At 44.9% G+C, this 26,550-nt stretch overlaps 1 protein-coding gene across 16 annotated transcripts in view; it reads right to left on the reverse strand.

Annotated features, from left to right (window-relative positions):
- Positions 1 to 26,550, reverse strand: part of LOC100060608 (immunoglobulin lambda variable 1-40) — a 765,973-nt gene that overhangs the window by 108,834 nt on the left and 630,589 nt on the right. The window lies entirely within an intron of this gene.

Below are 26,550 nucleotides of genomic sequence, written 5' to 3' on the forward strand. Positions count from 1 at the left end.
TCCGAACTGGCGAAACTCCAAGCCACCGAAGTGGAGTGTGTTAACTTAACCACTTGGCTGTGGGGTCAGCCTCTATTAGTTATTGTTGTTAATCTCTAACTGTGCCTAATTTATAAATTAAATGTTATTATAAGTATGTAATTGTAGGCAAAAACAGTATATATAGGGTTCCGTACTATCCAAGGTTTCAGTCATCCACTGGGGGTCTTGGAACATATTCCCACTGGAAAGGGGAAACTACTGTAATAACCTCCTCTCAGTGTTCTGGAGCCAGACAAGGTTAGAGGAGGGGAAATGGGAAAAGCCTTTAGCCCAAACTCTGGGGCTCTGATGGAGACAGCTTCTCTCTGTCAGTTCTCCCAGCTACCTGTGGGGGCGCTGCTGCACCTGGGCCTGGTGTCAGTCAGGCTCCTGGGTCAGCGACCACCTACCTGCTCCCTTTGGGGCTGGTTAGAAACCCCCAGGCCAACATACTCCATATTAGAAGCAACTAGAGCTGATTTTTCATAGTCTTTATCCTGGAAGAATCCTTGAAACATTGCTTAGGTCCTAGGGATCCGGTGCACAAAATATCATCTGTTGAAAGCTCACATTCCAACAAGGTAAGTAAATTGTAGATTTCATATTCTAAGTATAATGGCCAACGCTATTTTGAGTGATGAATTATTTCTTTTTCCTGCGTGATCACCACCCCCGCAAATTAGACATCAGCTGTCATGCGAGTCAGAAGGAAGCTTCCGGTTTTGTTCTTTTTAAAAATCTCCACATTTGACATTTGTACGTTACTCACGTGACCTAAAGTAGAGTTTCTAAAACCATAGGCCACAGCTCTAAAAACAGATGCAGTCTGTGGTACAGTTTTACTCAGGGCTTTGAAAAGATGCTGTCTCACAGAGCAACATGATCAGGCTCAGAGTAGCTGGGGCAGTCACACGGGATAATGCACATGCAGTGGGTTCTTGATCTCTTTTATAGATATTTGCATAAAAATGTTATTTTTTAAACTAAAAAAAGAGTGTATTTTACCTTTCTCATAAGAAAGTTGTTTTTAGCTGCAAAAGTGTTAAATTCTGGGTCAGATTTAAGATAAATACCCATTTCCTTTTTTTGAAAAAAGTCAGCTTATTAAGAAATAATTCAATTATCATGTAATGTGTCCATTAAAGGTGTATAATTCTATGCTTTTTTGGTATATTCACAGATACATGCCATGATTTTACAACATTTCATCACTTCGAAAAGAAACCCAGTACGCTTAAGCTATCACCTACCTTCTCCTGTTCACTGCCCACACCCCAGCCCTAAACAGCCACTATAGATTTCTCCGCTTCTATAGACTTCTCTATTTTGTTCCTGGATTATTTTACTTTGCATAAGTTTCAAGGTTCATCCACGTTGTAGTGTGTGTCAGAGTTTCCTTCCATTTCAAGGATGAATAATATTCTGTTGTAGGGATAGACCACATTTGTTTGTCCATTTATCTACTGATGGACATTTAGGTTGTTTCCTGCTATTGGCTATTAGGAATAATGCTGCTATGGACATTCATGTACAAGTTCTATATGGACATATGTTTTCACTTTTCTTGGGTGTATCCTAAGAGTAGAATTGCTGGTTCATATGGTAACTTTATAATTAATCATTTGAGTAATTTCCAGACTATTTTCTATGATGGCTGCACCATTTTACATTTTGATTTGTATGAAGATTTCAGTTTTTCCACATCCTCACCAACACTAGCTGTTAAGCAACTTTTTGATCCCACCCATCCTAGTGGGATGAAGTAGTATCTAATTTTTTTTTTTTTCTGAGGAAGATTAGCCCTGAGCTAACATCTGTGCAAATCTTCCTTTATTTTATTCCTTGGTAGCCAGTACAACATGGCTGATGAGTGGTGCAGGTCTGCCCCTGGGATCCGAACCCGCGAACCCAGGCCGCTGAATCAGAGCACACTGAAATTAACCACCAGGCTTTGGGGCTGGCCCCTAATTTTGGTTTTGGTTTGCATTTCCTTCATGACTAATAATAATGAGCACTTTTCATGAGCCTATTGGCCATTTGTATATCTTCCCCGGAGAAAAATCTAATTAGATCCTTGACTTTTTATTATTGAGTTGTAAGATTTCTGTCTATTCTAGTTACAAGTCTCTTGTCAAATACATGATTTTAAGTATTTTCTCTCATTCCACACTTGTCTTTTCACTTTCTGGGTGGTGGCCTTTGAAGCATAAATGTGTCATTTTCATAAAATCCAATTCATCCATTTTTGTCTTTTGTTTCTTGTACTTTTGGTGTCATGTTTACCAATCTTTGCCAAATCCTTGGACTTGAAGATTTACCTCCATCATTTCTTCTGAGATTTTTATGGTTTTTGCTGTTACGCTTAGATGTTCAATTCTCTTTGAGTGGATTTTTACACACGCTACAATGGCACATCCCCCTTCATTCTGTTGCATGTCACTGTCTAGTTGTCCCATCAAGGTTTGGTGAATAGATTATTCTTCCCCATGGAATGGCTTTAGCGCCCTTGCCAAAAATCACTTGACCATAGATGCCTTGATTTATTTCTGTGCTCTTAATTCTATTTCATTGATGTAGATGGTGCCAGGACCATACTGACTGGATTACCGTTGCTTTGTATTAAGTTTGAAATTGGGCAGTGAGTCAGTCTGCTTTTTCTTCTTTTCCAGGATTGTTTTGGCAGTTCTGGATCCCTTGCAATTCTAGGTGAATTTTACAGTCAGGTTGCCAATTTCTATAGAGAAGTAAGTTGGTATAATCATAGCGATTGTGTTGAATCTGTAGGTCAGTTTAAGAATGATTGTCATCTAAACAATGTGCCTGCTTAATTACTTTCAACAGATTTTGTATTTTCAGAGAAAATGTTTTGCACTTTTTAGTTTCTCATCCACATCTGTAAGTCCGTTGGTAGCACTGTGATTAGCCACTGTCTTCCCATCACTGCAACTCAGAGCCCATGAGTTCTGAATGATCTCCCTGTCGGTCAAAACGTGAAAAATCCTTCCTTGTGGAACTTTTGCAAGATTTTTTGTAACTCTTGTTTTCAAGGAGCACAGTCTGAGATATGGTAGACAGGATAGAACTAATAACCAAATGTTGGCTTGTTAATCTTGAGGATACTGATTTATTAAAAAAAAATAAACAGGTAAGACATATTCTTGTGCAACACAGACTAGATAGAAGATCATTGTTAATTGTCTTAGTCATCAAAAAGAGTCTGCCCTCTGAAGAACAGTATACATCATTGTATGTCGATGGAGAGAGAGAAAAAGAGAGATATAGAGATAGATAAATGCTGGATAGAAAAGTAGATGATAATTAGATAGATAGGTAGATGGTAGACAGACCAGTGCCAAAGAGATGATAGATAAAAGATAAATGACTAGATAGATAAACAGATTGACAGATGAATGATGGATAGATAGATACACTAATGGATAGACAGATAGATGATGGATAAATTATAAAGAAAGAAAGAAATAGATGATAGAAGATAGAGAGATAGATAGAATGATAGATGATAGTTGAATAGATAGATAGAAAGATGATTGAAAAATAGACAGATGATGGATAGATAGATGAGAGATATAGAGATGCCAAAGTGACCAGCGTTAGCAGAGTTGCCTCTAGGGAGAGAGTATGTGGGGGTTCATTACACTATTTTTTCAACTTTTCTGTTTGTAGGATGTTTCAAAATTGAACTAGTTGGACTTCCGAAGAGAGGGAGAGATGAGAGAAAAGAAACCCATGGGAACACAGTACTCATGCTCTGGTATCAGATGTCCTTCCAGGCAGACTCCCTCAGCCCCTTCCAGCAGAGATGTTCCTCTCATGCCTGCAAACATTGAAAATGGAGCTGAGGGGAAGGTCCCAGGCTTGGTGTGAGGTTTTCCTGGTAAGCTCTAAGGATAGCAGCCCAGAGCCCCATGACCAAATCCAAACCCAAAAGGGAGGCACGATCAACCCTAACAGGGTCAGACCTGCCTGGTTCAGGTGATGGGACTTTGGGGGCAGTAGGATGGCAGTGGAGCCAGGAAAATGTGAGACCCAAGGTGGGGTCTGCACTTGCCCCATACTATATGTAAAATATTAGGATATGAAGCACCCCAGGGCCAGCAGGGGCCTGGTGTCCAGTTCTCCGGAGGCTTCACCCAGCTGGTGAGGATGTTGGGGACGCCTCATCCAAGAAACCAGATGAGCACAGACCCTGGGACTGCACGGGGCTGGCTCTACTTCAGGAAAAGGGATTCCAGCAGGGCTGCCCCACGTGAGACATCTCTCTCCTCTCACACATGACACTTGGTTACATCTGGAGATTATGTGATAAATTCCTAAACCTTCTTTCAACAGTCCCCATAGCTCAGAACAGCCCTTAATCCTGCCTTTTCTCAGCAGGATAAACTGAGGCTCTGAGAGGACAGAGAACCTGCTCAGAGACTTCCCGCCCTGGGAGGGCCTGGCCAGCAAGAGGAAGGACACTTGAGCCTAAGGCCTGACCTACAGCTGCTCAGAGGGCAGATGACAGTGAGGGCCAGGCCAGGGCAGGGAGGTTTGTGTTCTACTTCCCCCTCTCTCTATGTCACTGTGAGTCACTGCTAACTGCTCCCGCTGCCATCAGCTACAGCACAGTAATAGTCAGCCTCGTCCTCAGTCCGGGCCCCGCCGATGATCAGGGCAGACATGTTCCCCGAGTTGGAGCCAGAGAATCGGGAAGAGATCTCTGAGGGTCGTTTGCCATCACTATAGATGACCAGCACAGGGGCCTGGCCCGGCTTCAGCTGGTACCAGTAAGAATATTTCCCTCCAATGTTATTTCCCCCGCAGGTGATCATGGCTGTCTGTCCCGGGGCCACAGACACTGAGGGTGGCTGTGTCAGCTCAGAGGAGACCGCACAGCCTGCTAGAGAGAAAAGAAGTGGGCTTCAACCTTCAGGTCTCATCCACAGGAGATCCCCTGGCTGTTTGACCTGGCCTGAGCTCCAGGGATTCTGGGGACCCACAGGATGTCCCTCCACCCTCAACAATCTCATCCCCAGTGGCCCATGGCCTCAACTGATGGATAGAGTCTTTAAACAAGTGAGAAATACCCCTCTCTTTCTCTGGGCAGGTGCAGCCCCTCAGGGCTCACACAGAGCCAGTGAGCACAGTGGGGGGATTTCAGCCCCACCAGCCCTTATCCTGCAGCAGGTTCATGAGCATCCTGCCCCCACAGGTAGTGCCCTGCTGAGCTCAGAGTCAGGCCCAGGCTTGTCCCAGAGCCCCGGGGCTGGGGGTGGGTGTGAGCCTGGGTGCAGCACCTATGCAGTAAGCAAGGAGGCAGAGGAAGAGAGGGGTCCAGGCCATGGTGGAGGTGCCCTGATTCTGCTCCCCGAGTCCCAATGCCGGGAAGGTTTCCTCCCAGGCCTCTTTTATCCCCTTTCTGGAGAGAGCTGCTGGGCATGCAAATCAGCCAGGGCTCAGGGGCTGCTGCTTGAGGAGCTTTGTGGTTTCAGAGAAGGGCTCAGCCCCAAGGGACACAGAGAGGGTCGACCCCTCAGCCCAGGGAATTCTCCTTCTCATGCTGTCTCATAATCTGCAGCAACTTCTTTACCCCTCACTGTGGTCTGGCTCCACCCCTGCACTTGTTTGGCCAAGGCAGAGTTCAGCAGTAGAGTCTGTGTGAATTTTCTAAAGAACCTGAAGTCCCCGCCCTTGGGGTGATCCTTGGTGCTGTCATGTAGGTGGCTGGAGAGCCACAGTGCTGATGCTGGATTATCCTGTGACCCAGGCCATCTGTATGTTTGTTTCTTGCTCACCAGGGAAGTGGGTAATTTTGGTTCAGGACTCCAGACTATCTGGTCCATAAACATTTTGGGGTGATGTTCACATTTTGGTCTAGTCCCACCTCTACCTTTGGAAACTTTACAGACTAAGTCCCCTCTGACCTCCAGGCCTCCTATGCAGTGGCCCTGCTCATCCCCCTTCTACAGGTGACACTATGAGGCTTAGACAGGTGCAGGGCCACCCCAGACACAGGTCCTGAGTGATACAGCCAAGGATGAAACTCCTCCTCTGCCAGGCACACATGGAATTCTTGAGCAGTTATCAAGGTGCTGTGAGTTTCTGCTCTTGGCCATAGTGTCATGTGGTCTGTGCCTTAGTATCCTCATTGTGTGGTCAGGGCCAATCACACATCATGTGCTTGAAAGAAATGTTGGTGCATAAGAATGAGAGCAGGCTGCAAACCTCAGTAAGTCCTCAAGGGAATATTGCAGAGGAGAATATATTAATCAACAAAACATTGTAAGTAGATTAACAAGGAGAGTGTATTGGGAAAATTGCTGTGTTTCAGGCACTGGGAAACAGGAAGACTAGAATTTTCTGGCTCCCCTCCCCCTTCCTGGGAGAGGTAAGTGGAGGGACAGGTGAGGGGACAGTGGAGGGGCTTCCAGGGAAGGAGGAGTGGCCGTGTCTGTCAGGACAGGGGGCTCTCAGAGCCCAGGGAGGGAAGGGAAACGTGTGACCACAGGGAGAATGGTGTTAGCAGACAGTGGCAGTGTGTTAGCACCATTAGGGTGGACTGAGGGCAAGGTGCCTGGACCGGAGCCAGAGAAATAGACAATGTCCTCAGGAGCAGGATCTGACACACACAGTGACAGAAAATTTGTCCTTGAGAGTGAAGGGTGACACTATGGAAAATTTAGGACACCTTTTCCTTCTGGTATGAGGTCGTGGTTACTAACTCCTCTGCATGTTAGAGCCTCTGATGTCCAGGCTCACCCCATGTCCAGGCGGCTGTGCCTGGTGATCTCTGCTGCCCCCTGGTGGCCGCTCCTCACTGGTTGTGGAGGTGCAGGGGCGCCCTCTGTCCTGGGGTAGATTCAGACACACTGCTTAGTTCCTGATTCCTGAGCCAGGGACTGCTGCCCCAGGGCAGGAATTGTTCTCTCCACAAGGCCCCTGCCTGCCTCAGACCAGGCACAGAGGGGCTCAGGTTTCCCGTGAAAATATGAAAACGATGAAAGCAGAGCCACCATTGCTGGGGGAAGAGGAGTAAACCTGTGACAGGAGAGTGTGAGGAGGAGCCTAGTCAGTGCCCATGGGTGAGAGCCAGGGCTTTCCAGGGAAACCGAGGGGCTCTGGGATCCAGACTAGTTCCCGTTTGATGTGACACTTTCCTATAAGTGAAGGATTTGGGGACAGGGGTGACATGTAGCCATGTGATAAGGGGGGATTTCCAGGTAATAAACCAGGATTCTGGGAGCAGCTTAGCAGGTAAACTGCATGATGGTCCAGGATGGTGCTGGGCAGGGACAGGTGAAACACAGGTGGGTTCCAACACCACCCCCATTTATCTGGGGGCTGAAGATACTCAGGCGGTACTTGCTGACCTCCTCCATCTTTGCGCCCACTCTGCAACCCTGTAGGGCCTTAAGCTGCTGCATGTGCCTCTGATTCTGCACCAGCTGTCTAGCATCCTGTGTGGGTAACCCATCCCCACATTCCCCAATGTCCCACAGACTGAATGACCTGTGGGAACACAGAAGGAGGGGTGTGCACTTGACAGAGAAGGAAAGGGGCTGAAAGAGGGTGGGTAGTTTTCCCAAGGACACCTGAGAAGGAGGAGAGAAGAGCAGGACCTGGCTGGTTCTAGGCCAGACATAGCATTTTCCTCTAATGTACAGGAACCAGCCTGGGCTGGGGGAGGGAACCATAGAAAACCCTCAGCCAACATTTGTGGAGCCTGATGGAGACAGCTTCTCCCTGTCACTTCTCCCAGTGGCCTGTGGGGGTGCTACTGCACCAGGACATGGGGCAGGTCAGGTGCCTGGGAGGGAAGCCAGGTCCCTGCTCCCTTTGGGGCTGAAAGAAACCCTAAGAGTAACACACTCCAGATTATCATCAACTGGAAGGACCTTTTCATGATCTTTTATCCTGCAAGTGCGGTTGAAATACTGTTCTTAAGGCTCCCTGCTTAAAAGACTTAAAAGTCTACCTACCACTCATGGTCAAGTAGCAGGATCATTACATTGTAAGTATAATACATAATCCTATTATATTGTCAGGTTTTATCAAGAAGAGAATAATTATTTGCTTTCTGTGTGATTCCCTTTCCCCATGAAGCTTTTGCTTTGGTACAAGTCAGGAGTGTAGATAGAGGAAGTTTCTGTTTTCCCTTTTTCAAAAAATACCCAGTTGATATTTTTGCCCCCTTTAAAGATACTAAGATGATAAGCCACAGAAATGTGAAGAGAAATGCAGCCTATGATGCAATCTTATTAAGGGCTTTGAGATAGTATTCCCCCGTGGAGCAACACGATCGGGCTCAACACAGACTTGTCAGTTTATACCGTCATGCATGTGTGTTGGTATCTGATCTTTTAAATAGACCTATATTTGCATAAAACGTGTTATTTCTGAAACTAAAAGTGAAGAATGGAATGTATCTCTTGAATGAGAGCCTGTGCTTGTTTGTGCTGCACAAGCGCTCAGTTCTGGGTCTGATGTGAGATTCTCATGAACGCTTTCCCATTTCCCCTGGAAAGAGGTGGTTTCTGCCCTTGTTCACACTGGAAAGCCACCTGCACATGACTCTCCAAGAGTGACAGGACCCTCCCCTCCCCAGAAATCTGGAGCAGGATTCGGGAGACTATGGTCAGATTAGTCTCATAGGGTCCTCCCTCTTCTCTCAACTCCAAGTTCTTAGGGAGCAGAGGATCAGAGATCGCGTCCTCTTGTGCTGAAAAGATGGAACTGGACTGGTTCCTGCTGGCAGCCCAGGCAGCAGGGACATGTGTCAGGATTTCCTTTTTCAGTGTGCTTTTTCCAAAGAATTACCATCTATTTAAATTCAAGAATCTCTGTCCCTTGAAATCCAGGGCCTTGTAGAGATGAGTTCACTGGTTCATGTGATGGGAAATGGCTGCTGAGTAGACAGTTTCTGTACGGTCCTCACCATCAAAGCTCCCAGCAGCTTCTGGGTTGCCAGATGCCTAAGGAGGCTGAGTCAGGACAGACTGGGCTCCCATGTCTGACAGGAGGAGGAAATGTGGACAGAGCTGAGTGTAGGGCCAAGGCCCCATCCACCCTGAGTGAGAAGGAGAGCAGACCCCCTGTGCTTCACAGACTGTGCCTTCCTGTGATGATTCTCACCTGAGATGTGAGTAGCAGGTGAGCAGGAGTGAAGCCACTCAGTGTGGTTCTCAGAGGACCAGCCACACAGGCTCCCCTGGGAGCTGTTAGACATGCAGATTCCTGGCCCCCACCCTGACCTGCTGCAGCTCCCTCTGCATTTTGTGGAGACCCCCAGGGGGCTATGTGCTCACTGAAGTCTCAGAAGCTCTGGTCTAGGTCACCGTGGAAACTCTCACTTCCTCCTGCTTGTCTCCCTAAGTGCTTCCTGGACCACCTGGGTCTTCGGGCTGAATTGCCCTGCCCTTGTGAACTGAGCTTGATTTAGATTCTAGACACCACAATGATGTAGGGAAATGTTTAAGAGCAGGAGTTTTTTTTTGCAAGCCACATGGGTGGTGGGTTGGGAGTGATATCTCAATGGGATGTCCAGATAGAAATAGGTGTTTCCTGTTCTTTCCTTGATCTCACTCAGGCCCAATTGATCTGAACTTTCCTACTTTCTCACACCTTATGCTCTCTTCTGTCTTCTGGTTTCTATATGTTTTTCTCTCTGACTGAAACCTTCCCATGACCCTGCTCCTCACCAATGTGTCACCTTTCATTCTGTGTCCATAACATATGTCTAGGAAACGGTCTCTGAATACCAGAACATTCAGAAACACAGAATCATACACCTTTATCATTTATCATCAATATCCTCACATTGGGTGTGGGGCATCCAGATTCTTTTTATGAATAAGCCTCCATCTCATCTCTGCACCTCCCATCTCACCTGTTTGATTCAATAATAGGACTAGAAACACAACCGGAAGCAATGTCTGCTGCATGAAAACATTGTGACTCTTGAGAAGATCATGACTTTTGTCCTTTATTCTATTAATATGGTGCAGTCCATCAACTGATTTTCAGGTGGTAAATCAACCTTGCATTCCAGCAACAAGTACTACTTGGTCATGGTGTATATTCCTTTTGTTATGTTGCTGGATTAGGTTTTCAGTAATTTGTAGAGGATTGTTGTGTTTAAATCCATAAGTGTCATCGATCTATACTTTCTCTTCCTTGTGATCTATTCATTCGGTTTTGGTATCAGGGTAATTGTGGTCTAATCGAGCGAGATGGTAATTTTTCTATCCCCTTCTATTTTTTGGAAGAGCTTATGAATAGTAGATCTTAATTCTTCTTTAAATATTTGATGGCTCTCTCCAATGAAGGCTTCTTCGTCTGGGTCTTTCTTTGTAGGTAATTTTTCCTTAATGATTTAATCTCTTTTCTTGTTGCAAACTTCATCAGGTTTTTTATTTTTTCTTCAGTCAGTTTTAGTGACTTGTATCTTTCTAGGACTTTATCCATTTCATTTAATTTTTTGTCATTTTTTAATAGTAATCACTCACAGTGTTAAAGTTTTGTTTTATTTCAGTAGTAATGGCTCTTTTTTCCCCCTTGGTTTTAGCACTTTGACTTTTTTATTAATGATTGGCCACTCTAAAGGTTTGTCAATATTTTTGTTGTTTTCAAAGAACCAACTTTTAGTTTTCTTGGTTTTCTCTAATGTGTTTCTATTTCTATCCTTTATTTCTACTTTATCTTTAGCATTTACTTCCTTCTGCCTGCTTTTGTGTCAGTTTTCTCTTCTTTTTACAGTATGTTAGGGTGGAATGCTACATTAGTGATTTCAGATCTTTTATATATTATATATGTAGTACTTCTAATGCAGTGCCAGGAGATCAAGGTGTATCTGTATGTAAGTACATATGTCACCGCTAACATGTTCATGAACACACGGATTACAGTTATAATAATTGCTTTTGTATCCTTGTCTATAAATTACATCATTTGGTTAATTTCAGGGCTTATTTAGATTAATTGATTTTATACTTCTTTTAGCTCTCACATGGCTGATTCTTTGTTAGAAATTTTTCATAGGATGCCAGGTATTGTGAGTTCTTTCCTTCTTGCATCCTGCGTACTTGTATTTCTCTCTATGATTTTTTTTTCATTTTTGGATTCAGTGACTTGGACACAGGCCCATCTTTTCTCAACTTGCTTGTACACTCTTTAGTTGGCAACAGAGCAGCCTTTAGTCTGGGGCTAATTTACCCCACCACTGAGGCAAGTTCTCCTGACTAGTCAGCCTGACACCTTAACTAGCAGCTCTCTCCTCTGACTGGGGAAAAAGCACTACATGACTGTGTGAGTGTGAGCCCTGCAGAAAGTTCCTCAAGTGTCTGTGTTTCCTTCCTCAACCTCACGCAGTTTCCTCCTACCCATGACCCGTCTGTCCTCTTAGGAATATATACAGGACTCCAGGGTTCTCACTTCGTGCAGATCTCTCCTCTTCCACACTCTTCCCTCTAGACTTTTGTTTTCTCTTTCTCTCCCTGGAAACACACTGTGACGTGGAGAATTGCATGCATAGAGTTTGGAAAATCTCTCTGGAGGAAAGCATGGAAGCAAGACTGGGCAGACTCGCAATGTGGTAAGAATTGAGGACTCAGATGGGAGACCCCGTAAGGTCATCCTAAACTAAGGCAGGTCCTCGGGGTCTTGGCATAAAGCAGTCTTTTGTCCTGAGTCACAATCAGAGAGGGGGCATAACCTTGGAGGAGTCAATTCTCTACAGACAATGGCACTTACCAGTGAGGACACACTTTGAGTTGCCAGGGGCTCCCAGCTTGTTTGGGTGGGGGATCAGGACTGAAGAGGGATCTAGGTGGACACCACAGTGTCCACTGCACTGGTTTGTTTGCTCCATTCAGAATCCCACACTGCCATGGGGCTTCAGGCACTCAGCTGCTCTGGGCAGTTCTGGGGATAGTCCAGGACATGTGGGCCGTGGAGAGAAAGTAATGCCATAGTCATCATCACCACATGTAAGAAATCCAGGGACTACAAAGAAGCATGAATGTGTGTCTGTCCTTCCATTCAGTCCCTCTATTTCCAAATCACACCCTGGCCCAGAAAAAGCCAGGGTGGCCTGGTCCTGCCAGCCCAAACCCTCTCCTGATCCCCTGTAGGCAGAGTCTGTCTTTGGGGCTTGGAAGAGAGGGCAGCCTGGGGATCTCAGATCTGGGCACCTGGGACAGACCTGCTCACGTCTTTGTTTACAGCCCTCCTGGGGAGGAGGACTGTACAACATAGAGGAGGAAGGGGATTTTGTCTCACTTTCCCATCAGCCTGTGACGCTGAGCTTCATCACTATCACTATCCCACACCTGTAATCATCATCCTTGTCCTCAGCCAGGGCCCCAGTGATGGTGAGAGTGGCCATGTTCCTTGAGTTGGAGGCAGAGAATCAATCAGGGATCCCCGAGGGCCTCTCACTATACTCATAGATGACCAGCACAGGGTCCTGGCCTGACCACCGCTGGGACCAGTGAGCATAATAACTTTCTGTGCTCTCTCACTGGCTGGTGATCCTGGCTGTCTGTCCCAATGACACAGACACCACATGTCTGGCTGAGTCAGGTCAGAGGAATCCACAGAACCTGGAAGAGAGGAGGTGAGAGTGAGTACGAGGATGAGGATCTCATTCCCAGAGTGCACAAAGCCTGCATCTTCCCCTCTGCAGAGCTGAAGTTCTAGGTCAGGCTATCTCTGGTCTCTTTGGGAGCTGAGCCTGTCAGCAGAGCCTGGAGAGCAGCACCTATTCAGGGAGTGAGGAGGGGGAGCGGGAGAGGGGTCCATGGTGGAGACATCCCAGAGCTCTCCCTCTGAGCTCACAGCACTGCTGGGCTTATTTTCTTATTTTCTTTTCAGGCTCTTTGAGGCAGTGTGGGATGGTGTTCATGTAAATTTACCTTCCCCTGGGGCTTCTCATTGAGATGGAGAGTCTCAATCCAACTGTGGTGACATCCAAGGTGACTGAGGAAAAAGAGGGTGGATTCCCCTAGTTTCCTCCACCTGCTACTTGGGTCAGAAAATAAATCATAACTCCATGATTTGAGATCACAGTCACCTTCCTGGGGTCTGACCACATGGCACCTGTCCCCAACCCCCCCTGGCCTATGTTCTGTCCTGGACTCACTCAGCTTGGCTGTGGCCTTCCAGAAGCCTGGCCAGAGGGCTGAGCTGGGCCCCCTGAGAGATAACTGACAACACTAACTCATTGAAGGTTTGTCATGGACCCATTGTCTTCCTCCTCCTCTTTAACATTCTCTTGGGGTCCCTCAGGCACAGTTTTTGCCCCATCCTCGGCATAGTGTCATTGGAATGTACTAGTGCCAGTAGAATTTTTATTAATCATTTTGTATATGATAACTTCCTTGTTAAACAACTACTCGCTTTTGTGGCTCCATCATAACTTCTAGACTCAGTTTACACCTGGTGTTTGCATCCCTCCTGTGACATCTCTCATCCCATAATAAACTAGCTAATGACAACGGCAATTCTTTGATTCTTTTTTTTTTCTTTCATCAACATCTTATGTAAACTTCTTAAAAGCACCAGAAACCAGACCTGGCAGAGACATCAACTTTCGGCTTATGGTCCCTGTGAGGGTCCCCAAGGTCACGTCTTTGCACAGGGTGTGAAGTCTGGGGGCTGGATGGTCAGTGGTCCCTCCAATGAGGTGGATCCTGTCACTGAAGCAAGCATAGTCCAGTGACCAGAGCTGTGACCTGAGGAGTGAGCATCTACTTCACTCTGGAAAGTCTCCTGAAGGAGGCAATGGATGCTCCATCCTGGGACCTGAGTGCCCTATCTCCCACACCCTGAGATGACCCTGAGCAAAGGAGGTGGTGTCTCGAGTTGGAGTTTGCCTGGAGGTGGGGAAGGAGAGACAGACAGTGAGTGGTCAGGGTTTCTCTAGACACGCCTAGGACAGAAGGGGCAGCTCTCCAGGGCTCGAGCTGGACAATGAGGGGAAAGCGACTGTGAGTGGGCAGAAAGTTTAGGCAGGTGTCCTGGGTGAAAGACAGGCCCTGGGAGCCCCATCCTTTCAAATTGTGCTCCTCAATAGAGCTCCTTGATCTCAGGGTGGTCTCCCGAGTGAATCACGGCTCTGCGGGAGCTGCCCAAGCTGACACCTGGGACCAGGCTTCCCAGCTGCATCTCCCAGGTGAGACACTCACTGTGCCTGGCCCTGGCAGTGTCCTGCGGTGACACTGTGTGTCTCAGCCTCACAATGTAGTCACTGCAGACCAAGGGAATTGGATGACCCGTCTTGACTTACTTCTGAGGGCTGAACCTTGGACACCTGCTTACCTCCAGGGCTGGTCTCCCTCTGAGGCTCCACCTGGGCAGCCCTGGCCTCTGTCCTGGATGCTCCTGGCTGCAACTCTTCTGCCCCCTGCTGGTGGAGGAAAACTCACACCAGGAGCTTCCCTCCTACAGGACACCCCAGAGCATCTGTCACCCGAGAGGGTGTGGACCAGCAAGTCCAGTTCTCCCTCTGTGTCACCTTTGACCCCTGCCCTGCTCAGTGTAGCACAGAAAGGTCAAACACGGGTTTCAGGGAGGCAGGTCAGGTGTAGTTCCTGTAACCATGTCCCAGGGTTTAAATGCTCCAGCGTGGTTCATTGTTTTTGTTGGAAGAAAGGAGAGGGCATATCTACAGCTCTTCTGCAAAAAAGTAAAAGCCCACAAAACCTAAATGATGCCCTATAGGGACCCAGGCCTTAAGTATTTGGGATCCATGACTGATGCTACCTCCAACCCATAAGGACAGTTGGGTCTTCAGCAGGAACACCTGGTGTTTCCTGAGCTAAAACTCAGTTTTATATCCTATATTATCTCTCTTACTTTTATTTTTCTTTCATCTCAGAACTCTCCAAGTTAATGATGGGAGAATTTCTACACTAGCATGATCTGTGGTTTTAATAAAATTGAGAATCTCCTATTATTAAGACCTGGTATTGTCTGTTCCTCCTTTCAATGGCATACACTTTACTGAGACTTTTCGTTGGATTCTCCAGGCTCAGTGCCCATCCCCATCCTGGTCTGGCCATCATACAGAGACCCCCCCCCCCCCTCAGCCTGCACATGGTGGTGACCATCGGGGCTGCGCCCAGGAGAATCTGTGGGGATGGGGGAGCTGCTGTGGCTGTACAGGGCCCTGGCCTGGGTCCTGCTGGCTCTGCTCTGCAGTATTGCTTGGTCCTTTCTCTCCTGAGCAGGTGGGAGTGACAGGGGTCTCACGGTGACTCTGATGGGGGCAGCTGAGTCTTGCAGGAGCCCACAACCCTGCAGGTTCAGGAGACCGTGGGGCTCACTCTCAGGAGTCCCGCTCCCAGCAGCCTCCCCTGTTCATCTTTTCTCTCTGGCTGCTCTTAGAGTGTCTTTCAATAGTCCATTTCTGTTATGATGTATGTTGGTGTTGCTTTCTTCAAATATTTTTTTTTGTGCTTGAGATTTGATAAGGTTCTTGGATATGTGCATTTATAGTTTTCACCAAATTTGGACTATTTTTGGTTATTATTTCCTCAGCTAGTTTTTGCATCCTCACTCTCCTCCCAACTTTTCTCCTTGGAGCCTCCAATTCCACACGTTGAGTCCACGCAAACTTGTCCGCTAACTCAAAGATGTCCTGGTCACTTTGCTCAGTCGTTTCTCTTGCTGTGCTTCCTTTTGAATAGTTTGTATTGCTTGTCATCAAGTTCACTAGTTTTTTTATTTAGGGCATCTAATCTGCTGTCAGTTTCTTTTTTTTTTTCTCTTTTTCTCCCCAAAGCCCCCCCAGTACATAGTTGTATATTCTTTGTTGTGGGTCCTTCTAGTTGTGGCATGTGCGATGCTGCCTCAGCGTGGTTTGATGAGCAGTGCCATGTCCACGCCCAGGATTCGAACCAACGAAACACTGGGCCGCCTGTAGTGGAGCATGCGAACTTAACCACTCAGCCACAGGGACAACCCCTGCTGTCAGTTTCATTCAGTGTGTTTTTCAATTTCAGATACTGCAGTTTTAATTTCTAAAAGTTCAATTTTGGTCTTTTTTAATGCCTCTATATCTCTGTTTAATGTGTCAGTCTTTCCAATTCCCAAATGAACACATGAAATATAGTCATAAAAATTACTTTCATGTCCTTGTCTACAAATTAAATCATCTGGGAATCAACAGGATCATTTTGAAATAACTGATTCTGTACATGTTATGGTTCATGATTTCCTGATTCTTTGTAGTAAATTTTTTGATAGGATGCCAGGTATTGGGAGTTTTTCCTTGTTTGGACCTGGACACTTGTATTTCTCTTTATGTTTTGTTTTTTTTCTTTTGGACTCAGTAATGTTACTTGAACATTGAACAGTAACGTTACATGTTCTACCCTTTTTCAACTTGCTGGTGCACTTTCTTAGGTGGCAACAGAGCAGCCTTTGGTCTGGGGCTAATTTTCCCCACCACTGAGGCAAGTGCTCCTGACTAATCAACCTGATGCCTTCACTAGGAGCTTTCCCCTTTGGCTGAGGAACAAGCACTATATGACGCTGTGAGTGTGAGCCTTGTGGAATGTTCCTCTAGTGTCTCTGGGTGGTTCTTTCCTCAACCTCATGCAGTTTCCTCCCACACATGACTCATCAATCCTCTTAGGAATAAAAGCAGAACTCCAAGGCTCTCTGTCTGTTGAGATCTCTGTGCAAAACCCCTGCCTGAATCGGCCTAAGCAGTTGAGGCACATCCCTGTGACCCTCACCTGCTCCCAGGACATTGCCAGGTGGGATCTGAACTCTGCCTTTCTCTTCCTGGTCAGTGTTGGGAAATCACAAGAAACTTTTGTCAGGATCACAAAGCCATTGAACTCATGATTTGAAGAGTTTCCTCTCTCAAAGGAGGAATAGAAACTTACATGATTAGATTCTGGCATTTCAATATCTCTCTCTCATAGAGAGAGGGGGTGTGAAAGAGAGAGAGAATCAGTAAGGATATAGAAGTTTTACACAATGCTGTCTACAGTTTGACATAACGGACATTTGTAGGATGTTTCACCCACAGTAGCCAAAGACACAATTTCCTGAAGTACATTTGGAAAATTATCAACTATTGACCATATTCTAGACATTAATCAAATTTCACTATATTAAAAGGACTGGAATCATAAAAAGCATGCCCACACAGAATTAAATTTAAAACAACCTGAATAAGTGTTGAAAAACCCACTTATTTGAGAATTGAAGTATATACCTGAAGTAAATCATGAGTCAAATAAGAAGTCACAATGTAAATGAAACAATACTGACTTTTATTAACACATAAAATAAAGCATACCAAAATGTAAGGACTGCAGTTAAAGCAGTGCTTTGAGGAAAATTTATAGCTTTAAATGCTAAACATTGGAAAGAAAGATATAAAAGAGATAATTTAAGCTTTCACCTCACAAAGGTAAAAAAAGGAGAGAAAATCAAGCCCAGTGTAAGAAAAGGAAGATCAAAACATCACTACTGACCCTATAATAATTAACAATATTATGAGGTAATATGACAAGTAATGAATGCCAACATTTTAGATGATCTAGATGAAGCAGAGAAAATCCCTAGCAAAATCCTCATGCTGGGCTGTCTCTATACAATCCCCATCTTGGCTCCATCCTCACAGTCTCCTTCCACTACATCTTCAGGGCCTTCCTTCTTCACCTCCACTTAACATGTGTGCACCTCATTTACCTTGTGCTCTCACATAGGACCCAGGTCTTGGAGGCTGGGGTGGGATAGGTGAATGACGTTTCTATAGCTGTGTCTCACGATCTGTTCACCGTGAATTTTTCCCAATGATTTAATTGTGGTAAAATGTACATGACATAGAATTTACCTTCCTAACCATTTTTGCATGTCTGGTGGTCTCAGAATCCTCTATCTTCTCAGAAGAATTGGGGGAAAATTTATCATGAACTCTCACTTAGATTTTTGTGTCTTTTTCTTTTGTGAGTTTCTTGTATACAGCCTGTAGTTGGGTCTTGCTTTTAAACTTAATATGACAATCTCTGTCTCCTAATTGTGTTATTTAAACCATTTACAATGAATGTGGTTATTAATATATTTTAAAGATAACATCTTAGTATTAATTTTCTTTGTCTCATCTCTTTTTTGCTCCCTTTTTTCCTTTATTTGTTTCTTTTTGATTGAGTATTGTTATGATTCCATTTTATGTCCTTTTTTGGCTGACTAGCCATAGCTCTTTGCCATCTTATTATCTGTAACTGTCAAAGTCTGCATTCGGGTGATATTATATCACATCACATATAGTAAAAGAACCTTATAACATGCTTCCATCTCTTTCCTCTCATTCTTTTTTCTATAGTTGTTATACATATTACTTTTGCCTACAGTATAAATTCCAACATATGTAGCAATTATATTTTTCTTTAGACTGTGAATTATCTTTAAAATAGACTTATACAATGAAAAAGTTTTAATATTTATCCTTGTAGTTAGTATTTCTGGTTCTTTCATTCATTTTTGAAGATACAGATTCTTTCTGTATACTATTCCTTCTTCCTGAGGAGTGTATGTTATTATTTCTTCTATGATGGGGTCTTCAAATGACCAAATTCAGTCAGTTTTTGTATGTCTGAAATTTCTTTTAATTAATCTTAATTTTTGAAAGACGTTATCCCTGTGCAAAGAATTAAGTTTTTTTTAAAGATTGGCACCTGAGCTGCATCTGTTGCCAATCTTCTTCTTTTTTTTTCTTTTTTATTCTTCTCCCCAAAGCCCCCCCAGTATATAGTTGTATATTCTAGTTGTGAGTGCCTCTGGTTGTGCTATGTGAGATGCTGCCTCAGTATGTCTTGATTAGTAGTGCCATATCCATGCCCAGGATCCTAACTGGTGAAACCCTGGGCCACTGAGACAGAGCATGCGAACTTAACCACTTAGCCACAGGGCTGGCCCAGGATTAAGATTTTTATTTCAGCTTTTTAGAGATGTTTGTCCACTGCCATTTCACTTGCATTTCTTCTAACAAGAAATCTGAAAAAATCTTTATCTTTCTTCTCCCGAATGAGTGTGTCTTTCCTCTTTGGTTGCTTTTAAGATTCTCTCTTTTTCACTGTCTGAAGCAATTCGATATTCATTTGTGTGCATTTTTTTTTCTATTTTATGTACTTGAGTTTTCTTCAGATTTTTGGATCTGAGGACTAGAGTTTTCATCAAATTTAGAATGTTTTTGGCCATAATTTATTCAAATATTTTTCTGTCCTCCTCAGTCCACTTTCTCTTTTTTGGGGACTTCAATGACATCAATATTATGTGGCTTAAAGTTGCCCTATAACTCAGTGATTCTCTGATAATTTTTTAAAGTCTTTTTTTCTGGGTATCATTTTGCAATTGCTATTGCTGTGTCCTCAAGTTCATGCATCTCTTCTCCTGAAGTATCATATCTGATGTTAATCTCATTCCTTGTATTTTTTTTAAAAGATTTTATTTTTCCTTTTTTTCTCCCCAAAGCCCCCCAGTACATAGTTGTATATTCTTCGTTGTGGGTCCTTCTAGTTGTGGCATGTGGGACGCTGCCTCAGCGTGGTTTGATGAGCAGTGCCATGTCCGCGCGCAGGATTCGAACCAATGAAACACTGGGCCGCCTGCAGCGGAGCGCGGGAACTTAACCACTCGGCCACGGGGCCAGCCCCCATTCCTTGTATTTTTAATCTGAGACAATGTAGTTTTCATCTCTAGAAGTTGGATTTGGGTCTTTTATTTTCTTCTCTGTTTCCTCTTAACATCTTCAGTCATTCAGGCTAAATTTGGCCAAAGACTGAAACATCAACTCCTACTTGAATTTCTAGCTCTGGTCTGCCTACAGATTTCAGACTTGCCAGCCCCAAAATTGCAAAAGCCATTACTTAAATCTTTCTCTCTTTCTATATAAAAATACATCATACACATAATGCATTTCTCTTTCATATATATATGTGTACGTACATGTGAGTATATAGATAAGCACATATATATTTTATATACATATGAGATACATATCCTATTTGTTTTGTATCTTCTGGAGAAGCATAACTAATATATCTTATCAGCTATAACTATTTGTTGTTAAAATATTTTTAATTTAATGTTTTTCAACTTAAATTATTCACTTACCAAAGTTGACCTTCTAGTGATATGCTACCTTTTCTCATACAGTATACTTATAGTACAGTTTACATTTTCATATCATATTATTCTCTCCACATGGAATTTGTGATATCATTGTCATATATTTTATTTTTACGTTTATTATGTCTCCAAGTATTATTATCATTGCTTTGAGCAGATGACTATCTTTTATAGACATTAAGAAATAAAATCATTTCTATATTTATCCACATAGTTACTGTATCGGCTGCTTTTTATTTCTTTGTGTGGATTCACATTTCTATCTGTCATCATTTCCTTCTATCTGAGGGGCATCCTGTACTATTTCTTGTAGTGAGGATTTGCTGGTGATCAATTCTGCAGTCTTAAAAAGTTTTATTTTACCTTCGTCTTTGAATGGTATTTTCACTGGGTAAAGAATTAGGAGTTAACAAGTGTTTTCTTTTAGTATTTTAAAGACATTGCTCCACTGTCTTCCTGCTCACGTGACTCCTAATGAGAAATCTGCTCTCACATGATGTTTGTTCCTCTGTATGTAACGTGTCTTTTCTCTCTGGCTGCTTTTAAGATTGTGTCCTCATCACTGGTTTGTACCAGTTCCATTATGGTGGGTGTTGGTGCTGTTTCTCATGTTTCCTCTGCCTGAGCTTTGTTGAGCTTCTTGGATATATTGGTTTATGGATTTCACCAATTTTGAAATCCTTTTGGCTATTACATCTTCAACTATTTTTTATATTCACCACCAAGTTCTCTTCCTCTCTCCCTCACTTCCTCCAACTACATACTATTTAGTCTGTATAAAGTCGTCCTATACTTCGCTCATTTTTTCAGTCTTTTTCTTTCTGTGTTTCATTGTGAATAGTTTATATTACCATGACATCAAGTTCACTAATTTAACCTCTTCTTTGGAAGCATCTATTCTGCTGTCACTCTCATCCAGTGTATTTTAAAATCTCAGACCTTGTAGTTTTCATCTCCATAAATATGATTTAGTATTTTTAGAATGTCTTTCACATCTGTCCCTGACATGTTCAATCTTTCCTCTACCCACAATAACAAATGAAATATAGTTACAATAACTGTTTTCGGGTCCTGTGCTGACCCACTCCCTGCAGAGCCTGCCTGGAGGGCTGGGAGGAGAGGGAGCCTGGGGATCTCAGATCTGGGGACCTGGGCCAGAGCTGCTCATGGCTGTGTCTACAGCCCCCCTGGTGCTGGACGAGAGTGTGACACAGAAGGGGGAAGGGGATTGTGTCTCACTTCCCCATCAGTCTGTGTCACTGCATGCTGAGTACCACTGCTGTCCCACACCTGACAGTAATAGTCATCCTTGTCCTTGGCCTGGTCCAGCTGATGGTCAGGGTGACTGTTCCGAGTTAGAGCCAGAGAATAAGTCATGGGTCCCTAAGGGCTCTTTACTACCTTTGCAAATGTCCAGTACAGTGGCTTGGTCTAGGTTTTGCTGGTACTACTGAGCATATTTTTCTCCAATGCTATTTCCCCCAAGGTGATCTGGGACATCTGTCTCAAGGCCACCAGTCCCAGGGCCACTGACACTGAGGGTGGCTGTGTCAGCTTATAGGAGGCCACAAAACCTGTGAGAAAGAAAAGGAGAGATGGGCTTGAAGGTGAAGGAGCCATTCATAGAAGACTCCCACTTGCCTGGCTTGGATTGAGCTACAGGGATTCTGTGAACCCCCCAGGATCGCCCCTCCCATTAGTGTCAGCCCCAGTGGCCTGTGAGCCTGACTAGTGGATGAAGCCTTTGAAGAAATGGGAAAACCTGTCCCTTCTCTGAGCAAGTGCAACTCCTCACGGATCACACAGAACCACTTAGCACAGTGGGGAGATTTCACCCATGAGATACCCTCAACCTGCAGGAAGTTCATGAGCATCCTGCCCACCACAGGTAGCACCCTGCTGAACTCAGAGTCAGGACCAGGCTGTTCAAGAGCCCTGGGGCTGGGGGTGGGGATGAGCCTGGGTACATCACCTGTGCAGTGAGAGAGGAGGATGAGGAGGAGAGGGGTCCAGGCCCTGGTGGAGGAACCCCAACTCTGCTCCCTGAGGCCTGAGACTGGGCAGGTTTCCTCCAAGGCCTCTTTTATCCCCTTACTGGAGAGTGCTGCTGGGCATGCAAATCAGCCAGGGCTCAGTGGATGCTGCTTGAGGAGCTGTGTGGTTTCAGAGAAGGCCTCAGCCCCAGGTGACACAGAAAGGGAAGAGGCAGTCATGCAAGACCCCACCCACTGCCCAGGGGATTCTCCTCCACCTGCTGGTCTCGTAGTCTGGGGATGACAGCTGCACCCCACACTGTGTCCTGGTCTGTCTCTCTGGCCTGGTCACAACAGAGCTCAGAGGTAGAGTCTGTCTGCATTTCCCAGGGAACCTGAAGGCCTGTCCACTGAGTCATCCTGGCCCCTGTCCTGAAGGTGGTAAGAGTCGCAGTGGTGATGCTGGGTTATCTCGGGGCCCAGGTCCTTCCTCTGTTCCATCCTGGCAGAGGAGGGAGGTGGTTAATATCATCCAGGACTCTGGAGTGCCTCATCCATTACCATTTTGTGGTGAAGTTCACGTGTTGATCTAGTTCTAGCTCCACCTTCAGAATCTTCACACAAGTGGTCTCCTCTGACCCTCCAGATCTCTAGTGCAGCTCGTGATTGTAGAGCCAAGAATAAAATGCCTCCCTTGCCAAATGCACATGAAGTTTGTAAAGATACACTGAAGAGCTGTAAGTGTGTGCCCTTGGCCATGAGCTCCTGGGCAGGTCATAGGTGCTGTGCCTCAGTATCCCTAGCGTGTGGGGTGAGCCATCAACAGATCACATGTTAAAAAGAAATGATTTAATATAAGAGAATGAATTTGGCTACAAATTATGAGAATACCTCATGTGAAATTTCATTATCTTAATTATAATTAAATTTCTTTCAGTTGCTGGGGAAAATGCACTAAGTAATAAAAACACTTTTTCTAATTAATTAAGTCAAGTAAAAGATATTGAGTATCTGCAGTGTCCCTGAAGTGGAAAAGGAAAAAGAAAAATTTTGGCACTAGACACTGGAGAGAGATGGGGAAAGGAGGCACTTCTCCAGAGCAGGACCACAGGCTCTGATCACAGCAGGGATGCGTGTTTGTGGACATTATACAGCTTTAGCAGGACTGGGGTGTGTGGCGAGGAACTGTAGCATCTGAACCTGTGACAGGAAATAGACAATTTCTACAAGATTCATATCCGGATGCCACAGAGTCGGAAAATCTAGACATCGTTGTCAAAGATGATACTGTGGAAATAAAAGACGCTTTCCCTTCACATGTTGGCTCATGGTTACTAACACTCCCTGCATGTCACCACCTCCTGGGTGGATTTTAAAACCCTGGCGCCCAGGCCCTTGGCAGGTGACTCTCTGCTGCCCCCTGGTGCCCAGTCCACGTTGGCTGCTGGAGGCACAGGGGTATCCTCTGTCCAGGTGTAGATTTGGAAACCGCTGGTCAGGTCACAATTCCCTGATCCGTGCAGTGTTGGCCCCAGGGGAGGAATTACTGTTTTCTGAGGGGAATTATTCTTCTCTGTGAGGCCCCTACCTGCCTTAGATCAGGAAGGAGGGGCTCAGATCACCCACGAAAACATGAAGATGCCCATTTGGAGAAGGAGGAGGCAGGCCCACCCAAGGCATCCCGCACATCCCTACAAGGTCATGAGCGGTCATCCGTGTGGTCCTGGGCTTGGCACTGGGGACACATGAGTCATTAAATGACTCTGATTGGTGCCAGCTATGGATGTAGAGCTGATGTGGGTCTGTGTTGGCTACTGCACCAAAAAGAGAGACATGACGATATCCACCAGTGAATGTTTATTCAGAGCCACTTTGTCTGGCACATTCCATCCTGGGAATTCAGCATGAATGAGACACAGTCCCTGCTTGAGTGGAGTTTCCATCTGCTGGTTGGGGCAGACTACTAGACACACTGGGTTTGCAGTCACAGCAGAAAGTCCCCACTAATTTCTATCTGTGCATTGCCCCATCTATTTATTGAAAAGCCAGTCATTTTTCCCAGGTACTTGGTAACCTGGATTAACCATGTGACCTAACACTGGCCCAAGGGATGTAAAGGTCAGTCGACTGGAGTTCTTTCAAGAAACTTTTGCTCTTATGAAGCAAAGAAACAGACTGGATTTATGCAGCATCTTTCCCCTTGAATATGGATTTGAAAGCTGGAGCTGTAGCAGCCGTCCTGACATCTTAAGTCAACAAGAATGAAAGCAAAGTCTCCATAGTAGGGATAGTGAAAAAGAAAGTAAGAAAGATCTGGACTCGTGGAATTGTTGGGTACCTGGAGAACATGCACCTAACTCATGGCTTATTTTTGCAGGAAAAAAATTGGCTTCTATGTGTTCGTGCTTTTGATTCTCAAGTGTGTGTTCTTGTGTCAGAAAAAAATCCTGACGAATTAGGGAAATAATTAATTCCAATAAATTAATTAATAAAAATAATGATAGAGAAAGAATCACAGTGGTTGGTGATGAGCAGACAATACAGAGATCAGACAAAATGACAGCAGGTGCTGTATGTTGAGAGGATGGAGGAGAGCTCTCTGGAGAGGTGACTTTAGAGCTGCTATCAGGGTGGGAAGATGGAACAAGTAATGGGAAGTGTGCTTGGGGAGAGCAGAGTCAGTGCTCTGCGGGGAAGAGTCTGGCTTGTTTGAGGATCTGAAAGAACAGTGAGAACACAAGGTGTTTATGATTCAAAACTCCACAGTTCCAATGTGATATTTTATCTTATGAATTTTGGGGGAAATCATTGTGTTGTCAGGTGTGTTAAGAGGGCAATTTTCTCGGGGCTGGCCCCATGGCCAAGTGGTTAAGTTCGCGCGCTCTCCTGCAGGCGGCCCAGTGTTTCGTCAGTTCAAATCCTGGGCGCGGACATGGCACTGCTCATCAAACCACACTGAGGCAGCGTCCCACATGCCACAACTAGAAGGACCCACAACTAAGGCTATGTACCGGGGGGTTTTGCGGAGAAAAAGGAAAAAAATAAAATCTTAAAAAAAGAGGAGGAATTTTCTCTTAATAAATCAGCTTAATAAGTCAGGTTATTTTGCAGCAGTTCAGCACATGTGGTTCCTCCAGGACAGTGCTGCTGGGACAGGGGCAGGTTTGGCATGGGTGGGTTTAGACTAGTGGCCCTGCTACTGCCTAGGTGACTTGGAGGCAGAGGCCACTTAGGGGAGTGGTTACTAATCCCTCCTCTCCTGGCTTACTCACCAGGCAGCCATGCAGGGGACTTATGGTGCTGCCTGTGCCTCTGGTCCTGGGCCATCTGACTAGGGTCCCACAGGATGACCCTTCCCCACTTACCCCAACACAGAGGGAGGGGTGTGCACTTGACAGAGAAGGGAAAGGGCTGAGAGAGGGTGAGTGATGCTCCCAAAGCTACCCTTGAAGGAAGTAAGAAGAGCAGGACGTGGGAAAATCTAAACCAGAAATAATAACCTCTTTTGAGTGTAGCAGAACCAGGTAGGGATGGGGGAAGGGAAATGGGAAAACCCATAGCTCAAACTTTGGGGCTCTGTGGAAACAGCTTCTGTCTGTCAGTTCTCCCAGCTGTCTCTGGGGAGCACTGCTGCATCTCGACATGGGGCTGATCAGAAACCCCAGGAAAAAATACTCCGGATTAGAAGCAAGGAGAGCGGCCTTTTCATGATCTTTACCCTGGAAGAATCCTTGAATTATTGCTGAGGTCCTAGGAATAAGGGCATAAAATAGTCTAGTGACAGCTCGTGTTCCAATAGCTGATACATAAATTGTACATCTATTAATCTAATGATAATGATCAATGCTATTTAGAACAGTGAATGATTTTTTTCCTGGGTGGTCCCCATCCCCCAAAATTAGACATTAGCTGTCATGTAAGTCTGGAGAGTGCGTAGAGGAAGCTTCTGGTTCCTCTTTTAAACAATTTTCCTCACTTGACATCTGTACATTATTCAAGTGACCTAAGTAAAGTTTCTAAAGCCATAAGCCATCGCCACGTGAACACATGCAGCCTGCGATACAATTGTCTTCAGAGCTCGGAAGAGATTCTTTCTCACCAAGTGACATGATCAGACTCAGTGCAGCCTTGGCAGTCACATGGGACCATGCACTTGTGGGGGATTCTTATTTCATTTACAGACCAATACGTGCATAAAAAGTGTTATTTTTGAAATTAAAAGTAAAAACTGGATTTTACTTTTCTGATGAGAAACTTGTTTTTAGCTGTGCAGGGGTTAAATTCTGGATCAGTATTGAGGTCAGTGTGCATTGCGTTTTAGAAATCAATCAGCTTTATTAAGATATTATTCAAATACCATGCAATGCACCCATTAAAAGTGTACAACTTGGTGTTTTTTGGTGTATCCACA

Source organism: Equus caballus, chromosome 8 (genome assembly GCF_041296265.1).
Source record: "Equus caballus isolate H_3958 breed thoroughbred chromosome 8, TB-T2T, whole genome shotgun sequence".
Classification (NCBI taxonomy): domain Eukaryota; kingdom Metazoa; phylum Chordata; class Mammalia; order Perissodactyla; family Equidae; genus Equus; species Equus caballus.